The sequence below is a fragment of the Chenopodium album genome, chromosome 14 (assembly GCF_948465745.1).
Source record: "Chenopodium album chromosome 14, dcCheAlbu1.1, whole genome shotgun sequence".
NCBI classification, from domain to species: domain Eukaryota; kingdom Viridiplantae; phylum Streptophyta; class Magnoliopsida; order Caryophyllales; family Amaranthaceae; genus Chenopodium; species Chenopodium album.
Genome location: NC_137847.1, coordinates 51,659,489 through 51,672,677, shown reverse-complemented (window position 1 = coordinate 51,672,677; position 13,189 = coordinate 51,659,489).

Genomic DNA, 13,189 nt, shown 5'->3' with positions numbered 1-13,189 from the left:
AGAAGAATTTGGGGCAATCCCTCTAGTACATGTACTCTCACCAGCCATAGAGAAGGAATCAACCATGAGTGTCTGCGAAATTCAAACAGGCCCTACAGAAGAAGAAGACAACAGTTGGATAACACCCCTGAAGGAATACCTCCTAGGCAACACGAAACCAACAGGGAAAGTAACAGCTCAAGCATTCGCTCAGAAAGCCTCCAAGTATTGCCTAATCAGCAATATACTCTTCAAGAAATCTGCAGGGGGACCGTTCTTAAGATGCCTGGAAAGAAAAGAAGCTCAACAAGTCTTACAATCCTTACACAGTGGAGAATGCGGAAATCACTCCGGAGGAAGAAATTTAGCCAACAGGGCACTCAGAATGGGATACTACTGGCCCAGTATGAGAAAGGACGCAGTTGAGTTCGCCAAGAAATGCTTAGCATGCCAAAAACATGCGCCCTTGACACACAAGCCTTCAGAAAAGAACAGAGCCTTCTACGAGGTACTGAAAAAGAACAAGGAGTTTAAATGGGAACAAGAACATGATGAAGCATTCCAGAAGCTGAAAGAATACCTAGCCAACCCGTTGATTCTCTCCAAACCTAGAGAAGGGGAACCACTCCAGCTGTACCTTGCAGTGTCTGAAGGGACGGTCAGCGCAGTCCTTACAAGAGAAGAAGAAAAGGAACAATTTCCAATCTACTATGTTAGCAAGACCTTGCTCAGTGCGGAAACACGATACGCCTCATTGGAGAAAATCATTTTAGCCTTGTTCACTGCTTCAGTAAAGCTACGTCCATACTTCGAGAGTCATCCCATACAAGTACGGACCAACTACCCCATCCGAGCTATCATGAGAAAACCAGAAATGTTAGGAAGGATGGAAAAATGGGCCCTACATCTAAGCAGGTACGACATACAGTACGAACCCAGGACGGCAGTCAAATCTCAAGCTTTAGCAGACTTCGTAGCAGACTTCAGCCCTACACTTGAAGAAGAAGCACAAAAGGAAGTACTAGCCTTACATGAACCAAAGGCTGCACAAAAATGGACACTCCATACAGATGGTGCAGCAAACATACGAGGAGTGGGCTTAGGAGTAGTACTGACATCACCCCAAGGAGACAAGATAGCACAGGCAATAAGGTGCAACTTCAAGGCTACCAATAATGAAGCCGAATATGAAGCGCTCATTACAGGACTAACCGTTGCAAGAGATATGAAGATACAACACCTAGAAGTAATCTCTGACTCTATACTCATGGTAAACCAAATCAACGGGCAGTATGCAGCAAAAGACACCAGAATGATTGCCTACCTGGAAGTCACGAAGAAGCTCATCAAAGAATTCAAGGAGTTCAAGATAGAACAAGTACCCCGGAACCTAAACACCGAAGCAGATGCATTGGCAAATTTGGGATCAAACATCAATCCAGAAGAATTTGGGGCAATCCCTCTAGTACATGTACTCTCACCAGCCATAGAGAAGGAATCAACCATGAGTGTCTGCGAAATTCAAACAGGCCCTACAGAAGAAGAAGACAACAGTTGGATAACACCCCTGAAGGAATACCTCCTAGGCAACACGAAACCAACAGGGAAAGTAACAGCTCAAGCATTCGCTCAGAAAGCCTCCAAGTATTGCCTAATCAGCAATATACTCTTCAAGAAATCTGCAGGGGGACCGTTCTTAAGATGCCTGGAAAGAAAAGAAGCTCAACAAGTCTTACAATCCTTACACAGTGGAGAATGCGGAAATCACTCCGGAGGAAGAAATTTAGCCAACAGGGCACTCAGAATGGGATACTACTGGCCCAGTATGAGAAAGGACGCAGTTGAGTTCGCCAAGAAATGCTTAGCATGCCAAAAACATGCGCCCTTGACACACAAGCCATCAGAAGAGTTACACCCAACATTGACACCGTGGCCATTTATGAAGTGGGGAATGGATATAGTAAAATTACCACCGTCATCAGGGCAGAGAGTGTACTTCTTAGCAATGACAGACTACTTTTCCAAATGGATTGAAGCAGAAGCGTACAAGGAGATCAAGGATAAGCACGTCATTTCATTTATGAAGAGGAACAGTAGATTCGGAGTACCAGCGGAGATCATTACAGACAACGGGTCTCAATTCATCAGCAACAAAACTACCAAGTTCTGTAAGGAATGGAACATCTCCCTTATCACATCTACACCAAGATACCCACAAGCGAACGGACAAGCAGAATCAAGTAACAAAGTCCTCATAGGCAACATGAAGAAAAGGCTGGAGGGAGCCAAAGGGAAATGGGCAGACGAACTACCCAACATATTATGGGCAGACAGAACAACCCCTAAAGGCGCTACAGGTCATACCCCTTTCTCACTGGTGTACGGATGTGAAGCAGTAATACCAACAGAGGTAGAAGTGCCTACAGCAAGGTACGGACTAATGATAAAAGAAAGAAACCAAGCAGAACTAATTCACAATTTAGACACAGTAGAGGAGCTAAGGGAAGACGCACAAATGAGAATGGCAGCATACCAACAGGAAGTAGCAAGATCCTTCAACAAGAACGTTAGAGTCAAAGCATTTAAGCTAGGAGACTGGGTCCTCAGAAAGGTATACGAAAACACCAAGGAAGTTAATGCAGGAAAGCTAGCACCCAACTGGGAAGGACCCTATGAAATCACCAAGGTAGTAGGTAATGGAGCATACAGACTCAGGAATGCAGAAGGGAAAGAAGTGCAGCGAAGCTGGAACGCAGCACATTTAAAATTATATCATTTCTGAAGAAGGTACGCAATTGTTATTTCTATTTTGTATTTCAAGAAAACACAAAAAAAAAAAAAAAACAGGAAAACAAGCAAAAATGCAAAAAAAATCAGAAAACAGAAAAACACAAAAATCTCCAACAGCCAGATTCAGCACGAAAGGTACTCATCCATCTTTATCTTTTGTCAATTTACTTTATGATCATTACGAGTACTGACTTTGGCATCGGAGGGCCGTTGGGGAAACCCACGGCCACCCCTCACCTTCTTCTGTTTTGCAAGGAACACGACTGACACTACTGAACAAGGATGCAACAAAATCCCTTCACTATAGAACAAAGGCAAGGCATTCCTGAAAAGAACAGACCTACTACCCTCACAAAACTTACAAACACACGTAAGTAACACCCTTACTATACAACTGTAATACAACTGTAATACAACTGTAATACAACTGCAAACACACCACACTATGCAGAAACAACAATCACACAACAAGAGAGACAGAAATACTTAGTTGCATCGCAACGAAATTGAACAAAGCATCCAGCTACAGAAGCGTAGCGTAAAATAAAAACAAATTATCCAGACTGCACTAAGGCAGCAAACAGAAACAGCATCCAAAGTTGTACATTTTTTATTAAAAAGAAAGGTGACACAACACCAGCTAAACTAATTTTCTTCCATGTTGTCAGCAGGGGCTACTTCCTCAGCTACAGGCCTCATCACCTCTGGGGCATCCTTCACTTCTTCATTGTGAGGAGAATTCACTTCCTCGTCAGCAAAGCTCAGCAGTAGGGAACCAGGAGCAGCAGTCCCTTCAGGAAACGCCTTCTCAAAAGAAGCCTTGTCACCATCATAATCCCAAGCCTCATGCTTTCCTTGCTGAAACTCCTCCATCATCTCAAGACGTGCCTTCCCATAATAGTACGTAGCAGCATCAATGGCCTCATTAGCAGCTTCTTTCAGGGAACCCTTCAACCCGTCCCGCTCAGAAATGCAGTCCCGATGCTTAGCCCGTTTAGACTTCAAAGCCTCAGTAGCAGCCTTGTACTTGTCAGACAGAGCATCACGCTCCTTCTTCATAGCCTCATACACCCGAGAAAATTCTAACACCTTGCCCAAAACACCAAGGCAGGACTGGAGGCTCTGCACAACAAAGATGAGGTGTAAGAAGCATATTTCAATAAGGTCGATTTTATGCAAAACTTTTTTGGAGTACACTATACCTGGAAGGACTGTACAGCCGCTTCTTGTGAAAGATCAGCAAAAGTCATTGAAGACTGGCGATCCTTGAAGGAAGGAAACAACAAGGTATCCACATGAGGAGCAAGAGAGTCAAAGGAAAATTCAGCAACGTCAACATCAATGGGTATCTCCAACTTCCTCTTAAGACCAGCACGAGGCGGAGGCGGAGGTGCAGCACCCCTAGGAGCAACCATCTTGATGGGAACAGCCTCAGAAGTCTGGGGGGACGAACGAGACTTAAGACGGCCCAAGATGGAAGATGAGCTAAGAAGATCATGAGACCTCAGTGACCTTGATGTATCTACAAGGAATACAGTCAGTTCAAAAATTGTACAACAAGGATCACATCAAATATATACAGCAAGGACGCTAATAACAAACAACCAAGACCAACAAGTACGCGCAAACATGTTCAACAAGGAAACAGCCAATTCAAAAACAAAAATGCACAGACTGAAAACCAACCACGCATTCACAAAAGCATAAGCGCAACAAAACATCGAAACTCACAAGGGAGAAAGAAAACAAACCTTGAGACATGGATGGAGCAACTTTCTGTTCAGAATCAGACTCGTCCAAAGACTTAATTTGAATAACTACTTCAGGCTGCGTCAATTTGATGAAAGACCTCTCGTCTGCACTCAACTCGTATAACTTGTCTATCAAAGATGGAGACTGAGAGCGTTGCTTCAATTTACTCACTGCAACCATCAGGCAAATAAGCCCAAATCAACAAAGAAGGAAAGAAGAACATAAAAGAATAAGAAAACAAAATACCTTCGGCCTCAACAGTGTCAATCAAAAAATCACAATCATCACCCAACGAATCAATCCTCACAAAGAAGAACTTGTGATACCACTTCTTATCAAACGCCTTCTCCAAATCAGTCACCAAAGGACCAACACCATCCTTCAGGCGAAGACCAACCCGACCTTTACCACTGGTCCTGATAGTGTAAGGGTAACACAAATCCCTCACATCAAGTTCTATACCCAATTTCACACTCAGCAAATCCAGAATTCTCAATACCCTCCAAGTTTGGGGCAATAATTGACAAGGCGAAACCCTAACTTTAGAAAGAAATTGACGAACAAGAGCAGAAAAAGGGAACGTATGCCCAATTACAAAAGGGTACTCAAAGAAACACACCCAACCAGGGGCAATCCAGTCAGCCCTCTCCCTGGCTGACGGAATTTTCACCACAACCCCATCAGGAAAACGTGCAAGTGCAGCGATGTTCTGGACTTCCTCCTTCGTAACAGTGGAGGGATAGGTATCCTTGACAGGAAAGACATTCTGCGCCACCAAGTTCGGCTTTTTCACACCCTCATCCACCCCAGCAAACACCACCCTCACATGATCATCCATCGCAAAAACAAGAGAAAAGAAAAATACAAAGCAAAACAGAGCAAACAGAGAGGAGAGAGAAAGTACCTGATGGAATTGAAATTAGGGACAAAAGCAATTGAAGTGATTAGACAACAGCCTGCACACCCAATAAATACCAAAGACGGAAATAAAACCGCCCTTCACAGTTATCGAGGAAGTTGCTTTAAAACCGCCACCACTTTCTATGTTGCTAACCGTTGGAGCAATTTCTGAATTTCGAAATATTTTCTAGAATTCTCTTTAGGTAATTTTCACTTCCAAATACTTGGAAATAAAAATTAGGGGCAATTGTTGGGCCCGTATTGTAATACGACCCATAACATCTAGGGCATCAACCCAAGATCAGTGGTTCAGCAAAAGAAGGCAAAACGGCTTGATTGGAGTAAACAAGGAAAGCACCATCATACGTATCAATCAAGAGGATACTTGCCAAAAATATACCTACAGAACAGGGAAGAAGATAAATCAAGAAGATCTTCTTGATTTTGAATATATTCTGAAGATATTTGTAAACCCTAGAGATCCCTAGGTATAAATAAGTGTAATTAGACATTTTTTAGCATTCATATACGCACATATACTCTGAATATAATAGAATTACTCAGCATTCATCTACGGAGCTTCGTCCTTACTGAAGAAGGAGGCTATTCCTTATTCAGTATTGTATCTCTAAACTTGCTCTTTTCGTAGTAGAGTTCATTCTGTTTGTTTATTGCTGTTTCATTGCTTATCTACTGCTTTATTGGTGCTTTATTGCTATTTTATGCGCTTTTGGTAGTATGATTGTTATTACCCCTCAAACCTAGCAGATTCTCATACGTCCTTGTTGAGATTTGCCTAAACAACTTCACATACATATGTGGATGTATCTCATACGCTAACTATGTAATTAATCTTTCTTAACCTTCAATTTTTGATGATGATGCATAAGTTTAGTGAAAATTCTACAATGTCATTCTTTAAAAATGACCTCATAAAATATTGACATGGCAAAATCTGATTGGTTTGTATTTAGTATTTTTATTTTCATTTTGAATTATTTTTAATGTTAATAATGTATTAAAATTGTTTTTATATAATGTATTCTTTTTAATACATGTATTTTTATATCACATTTATTTTCAAAAAAATCCCAAAATTAAAATTGTTCATCATCAATGTTCGTTCTTCCTTCATCTTCATTCATCCACCCATTCCCAAACATTGTTAGGGGCCGTTTGGTTCACCAAGAGGAAAGGGAATGACTAGGAGAAAGGGAAAGAGGGAGAATGGAAAGCAACTCCCCTATTTATTATAGGTTGTTTGTTCACAAAGGAGAAAGGGAATGAAATGGAACTTCACATGGAAGTACCAACTCACTGCCAACAACCAACTCCAACCCCCTCCCCCCAGCGGCGCCGAGATCCCCCACCCACTTCGTCGGTCCCCACCCCTCCGTCGTCCATCGCGCCGCCGCCCTTTTCCTTCTAATTGTTGATGTTATCCCTCTTCTCTCTCTTTTTTAAGTGATTTGTTTGATAGATCTACTAGGTTGATTGTTAATAGAGTTTCATATGTTATTTTTTGGGTGTTTGGGGATTGTTTATGGTTTTTTTTTTTTGTTGAGAGGGTTAGGGTTTTTGGGTGGTTTTTATAGTGGTTTTCATGGTGGGTGTGGTGATTTCGAGGGTAATGAGTGGTGAACTTGGTGGGTGAGGGTTAATTCGAATGAAGTTGGGTAATTTGGGGAAGATGGGTTTTTTTCCGGGTGGATTTGGTGGTTTCGGTGGTGAATGTTGGTTTTAGGTGGTTTTGATGGTGGCTGGATGGTGGCGGCAGGGGCGTCGGCGATGTTATGGTGGTTAGCGCTGGTTCAGATGGTCAGTTGGTAGTTCTGGTGGGTGGATGGTGGCTATGCGGTGGTTCTGATGGTGTTAGGGTGGCTAGGCGGTGGTTCTGGTGGTGTCAGGGTGGCTGGATGGTGGCTAGGCGGTGGCGTCGTTGGTAGTCAATTGGTGTTTTTAAGAGTGGTCAAGGTAGTGAGAAATTTGGTCAAGGTAGTTGGGTGAAGAGGAATTTGGGGGTTTAAGTGATTCCCTTGGAGGGGGTGGGGAATGAATATAGAGGAAAATGGGGTAATGGGAGGGGTAAAGGGAATGATTGATTTTGTCTATCAAACATCAACAAAGGGATTCATGGTAGTTGATTCCCGTTCCCTTTGTTGAATAGCCCCAACCAAACGGCCCCTTAATGTATTCTCAATTCTTTCCCCAAAAACATACGAAATATATAGCTAGGCAGCGAACAACCAGAATGATGGATAATCACGGATTTGCTATCGGAGAAGAAGAACAACTGCCGGAAATAATGTTGCCTGATAAACTGCCTGAAAAGTGAAAGCTGAACAATACATTCCCTATAAAGTCGCCTGAAACCTTCTTGAAATTGACCAAAATCGATCCCAAAACTCGTCAAAACCTTGAGCTGCTGCCGTGAATCCTTTGACAGACTTATGTGCGCCGAAAAGCCGCCGGGTTGTTGGTCGGAATATTCGATAACCCAGTAAAAATACGAATTAAAGAAGAAGATTTGAAAACCCAATAAAAATATGATCTTTGGCCGACTTGTTGATCGGAATTTCGATTTGAGTTCCGACTATATTATACAAGATATTGGGGATGGTTAATTAAGATCACAAATCATGAAAGTAGCATAATCCAATTGCACAAGAAAGGACTCACCCCAAAACTCCATCTTTCGATGTAAGAAGAGGGATGAACACATGAGCATGAAGTGGCCATCAAAATACACATGCAATGATCAATTCAAGCACAAACAACCATCAATCCAAGGTAAAACATGAACAATTCCAAGTTAATCAACCATAGTTTGGTTGGGTTTTCACCCAACCCCTAACTAAGAGACGACTCACTAAGCATGGTGGAAATTACTCTAACAATTAAATCTAAGGTTTTCATGAACTTAAATAAGTTAGGAGAGAGATAGAACAAGAATGGATTAAACATGCAAGAACAAATAAAGAGAAATTATCAACTCAAAGCAATTAAAAACTGAAAATTAAGAGTAAGAGATAGAGGAAAGAGATTACTTAATAAACTTCAAGGTTGAGAGATTGTTGAAATTGATGGAACAAACTTTCAATAGTTCTTACAAAATGATTGAGTTTGAGAAGATCTAAGCTAATTAATGAGGGTTTAGAGAAACTAAGGGCCAAAGAAAACTAAAGGGGAAGAAGAATAAAAACTGAAGTCAAGCGTCATATCTATACGCCCCAAAAATTATATTGTAAAATCCGTCAAAAATCGGGCTTCTAAACAGGAGGAGCGCCCGCTCCATCTAATAGGAGCGCCCGCTCCTGGGCAAGGAGCGCCCGCTCCTGGTATCCTGTGCGCCCGCTCCTTTCTACTGCAGTTTGAGGCAGTTTGTGGAAGCTCAGGGAGGAGCGCCCGCTCCACCAAGGGTGCACGGCCGCTCCTTATAGTGCAGGGGGTAGGCAGATTGTGATGCTGGGATGAGGAGCGGCCGCTTCTCTAAAGATGCACGCCCGCTCCTGCTTGGTAAATGCTCCCTCGAGAGAGTCTTCAAACTCATGCTACTTAACCACATTCTTATTGCACCTACTAACACGAGCACACACATAAAAATAAACGGGGAAGCCAAGAGATGCAAATCGCCATAAAAGGAGTTAGGAAAAGGGATTATAGTAGGGGAAAGAGTACAAAATAGTGTTTAAAACGCCATGATAAGTGGACAAATAAAACACTTATCATTTATTAATTTTTAAAAATCATATGATTTTGGGAGTAATTTGCCATTGTTAAATGCTGAAGCAGCAATTATATTGACAAAGGTCGACATAATATTTTTATAATCATTAGCATAACAATATATATGTATTATGGTTGATTTGGTTATTTTATAAGTTATGTTGTGATCAGTCAAGTTTTGTTATTTGTCTACCATTACTGAACGTTTAAAGCTCTAAAAAATTGAATAACCATTCAATTTTTCATTTTTATTTTTGTATAATAACCAATAAATTAGGAAATGGGATGAGTTTTTTTAAAGTGGCGTGAGTTTAGGAAGGGATACATAACAAAATGTGAATGAGGATATATTTCTTGAATAAAATTTACTGTATAATCTATCATCCTTATTTACAATAGTAGATGGCGTAATTCTAGGCTTCAATATTTACATTGACTTAAATAACAAAGCAATCAAATACTATAAATTTGGAAATCTTTGCCAAAAAAAAAAAAAAAAAAAAAAAAAAAAGGAACTTAGTCAACTGTGTAATCAACTTTTTTTGGATAATAGTCAGTACAATTATCTTCTGTCAAATTGATCTCCATTATATCTCTTTTACTAAATTAAATTATTGAAATCTAATATATATATATACATATATATATATATATATATATATATATATATATATATATATATATATAAAGGGGAGTTTTTCCCCGAGTTTGTAGAGTGCCACGTAGGATTTAATTTTCTTAGCGCGTCATATAGGATTATAAATGTAAGTTGTAGCCAATTAAATAAGAGATTATTAATTTCTGTTACAATTAAATAATTCAAATGTCACGTAAGCAAAATTGACGAATGAGATTTTAAAGTTTAAATTAATTAAATACAAAATATTATCTTTTGAGATTAGGAATTTTATCCAATAGTTTAAAACTAATTTAATAACAATTTTAATCACATAAACATGAAAAATATTTTTTAAGAAAATACTAACAAACCGTGCATCGCATGGGTTTCATCTAGTTATTATATATGTTAATGATATAATTGTGTTAAGATAAAAAAAGTAATCAACTTTTTTTTCTGATAAAAAAAAATAACCATATATATATATATATATATATATATATATATATATATATATATATATATATATATATATATATATATATATATATATATATATATATATATATATATATATATATATATATATATATATATATATAATCTGCACTGTCTATCGATTTCACTACAATATTAAACGAATATTGTATTATTCATCACTAAACGAAAATTGTAATATTCCTTAAAACATTATATAAGGTATTAAAATATAAATTAGGCAGTCTCAATTAAGTATTATAGAGTCTCAATAAAGAAAAGTTGAAGATTATTAAAATCAAATTAGGCAGTCCCAATTTAGTATTATAAAGTCTCAATTAAAAAAAAGTTGAAGGATATCACATTCAAAGTAGGCAATCCCAATTAAGTATAATAGAGTCTCGATAAAGAAAAGTTTGAAGTAGGGCTGGCAAAATCTGACCCGACCCGAAAACACGACCCGAACCCGACCTGAAAATAGCGAGTTAGGGTTAAGGTTTTCGACCCGAAAACTTAAATGGGTTGACACGAACCCGACCTGATTTTTAAATGGGTTAGGTTAAGGTTGGAAATCCTAACCCGAAAATGACCCATATAACCCGAAAAAAAAAAATCAGATCATTATAGGTAACCAAACTCATTTAAGTTAACAAAAATATCTATTTATATAAAAAAAACCCAAAGAAAACCTACAGCCCAAATCGAAATGAGCCATCCTAATAAAACCAAAAACCCTAAACTTCTCCTTTCTTTTTCACTTCACTCAGCCGCTTCTCACCCTTTCTCTCTCTTAAAATTTCTCTCTCTTAAATCCCTAAACTACTCTCTAATCTTTTTCATCCCCTAAATTCCTCTCTAATCCTTGGATTTTCATCAATCTATGCTTCCTGCTAAACACTTCACCTTCTTCTCAACATCTACTTCATCATTTCAAGGTATTTGTTGTTTTATATGTATTTGTTTTATGAAAAATACGGTTTGGTCATGCTAAAGTACAGTTTTATATGCTAATAATAGTTGTTATTTTATGTTAAATTGTTATTGATTTGTTATGATTTCTGTTGTTAATTGTTGTTTTGCATGTTTTTATACGAATTTATCATGCTAATTAAAATCAATAGTTGTATTTATACGATTTTACATACGAAATTTTGTTCTTAATTATTGTTTGTGTTATTTTTTATGGCAGCAAGTTGCAGCTACTCAAATCCATCTTTCTTTGCAGAGAGGAGAAGATTCATTCCACTATGGAGGGTGGGCATAACCAAAAGAATTGAAGATTTTATTTAAATCACTATAGCTTTTGATATTCAATTTGTAATTTGTTAAGTAGACTGCTTGGTTTGTAATCTATTTAGTAGTTTTGTACTTTTGTTAGACAATTTTGTTTGGGTTTGAATCTCTGTTTTGCTTGAGAATTTAAAATGCAATTGAATGAATTGCAAAAAAAATAATCTTTTGAATGAATAAATCAGATTGGCTGGGTTGACCCAACCTAAATAAATCAACCTTTTTTAAGACCTAAAAAAGTTTTGGGTCAAATCAGGTCATTATCGGGTTGACCCGAACCCGAAAAATTCAGGTTCAGGTTGAGGTTTTCAGCCCGAAATGTTAAATGGATCAGGTTCAGGTCAGGGGGTAGCTGACCCGAACACGAACCCGACCCGACCTGATCCGATTTCCAGCCCTAGTTTGAAGGTTATTACAATTAAATTAGGCAATCTCAATTAAGGGCCTGTTCACATTTACTGAACTGAGCTGAACTGAACTGATTGGAGTTGAACTGAACTGAATTGAGCTAAAATGAATATTTTATGAAATATGGAAATTAGGAGTTGAACTGAACTGATTGAATCTGAACTGAACTAAAATTAAGTAAATGTGAACAAGCCATAAGTATTATAGAGTCTCAATAAAGAACCGTTGAAGATCGATAATTACAATCGAATTAGGCAATCCTAATTAAATATTATATAGTCCAAATCCTAATAAAATTGGGTTTTTTTTAAGCACATTTGAATGTTATTACAATCAAATTAGATAGTCCCAATTAAGGGCATGTTCTCATTGACTAAACTCTGCTGAACTGAACTGAACTGAATTGAGCTTAATTGAACTGAACTGAGACTGAGACTGAGCTAAACTGAGCTGAACTGAACTGAAATGAATATTTTATAAGAGAAGGAAATTAGGAGCTGAACTGAACTGAATTGAACTGAACTGAATTTCAACGTAAGAGAACATGCCCTAAGTACTTCCTCCTTTGTTTTTCTTTTTTTAATAATCTTCTCGTTTATTGATCATATAAATTGAAGTAATAAGTGAAAAGTGGGTCCATATTTTTACCTTTTAGATAAGAGATAGAAATTTGTTTATAAACACTAGTATTTTTAAATATAGTTTATGTAGTGAGGTAAGAATAAGAAGTGGTAAAAGTAAAAAAAAAAAAAAAAAAAAAACAAACAAAAAAAAAAACAAAAAAAAAAAAAAAAAAAACCTTAAAAGAAATATATAAAGGGTAAGTGGGAAGATAATAAAACAACATATCAAAATGAAAAGTAAGAAGATAAAAAAGAAGGGACAGAGAACTATATATATAGTCTCAATTAAGAATATCATTTGACGGTTATTATAATCAAATAAGGTAGTCCGAGTTAAAATTGTGTGTCAGTGAGTGAGCACGGTATAAACTTATAATATAAAAAGTAAGGCCCCGTTCTCTTCACCTTATTTTTGCTGAACTGAAATTATTTTTACTTAATAAAAGTGAAAAAAATTGTATGGTAAGAAGAATAAAGGGTAAGAGGGCATATAAAAAAATGAACATAGCTAAATGGAATATAAGAAGATAAAAAAAATAAAAAAAAAAAAAAAAAAGAATGGTGGGAATGATATGTAGTCCCGATTAAGAATATTTAAAGGTTATTACAATCAAATAAGGTAATC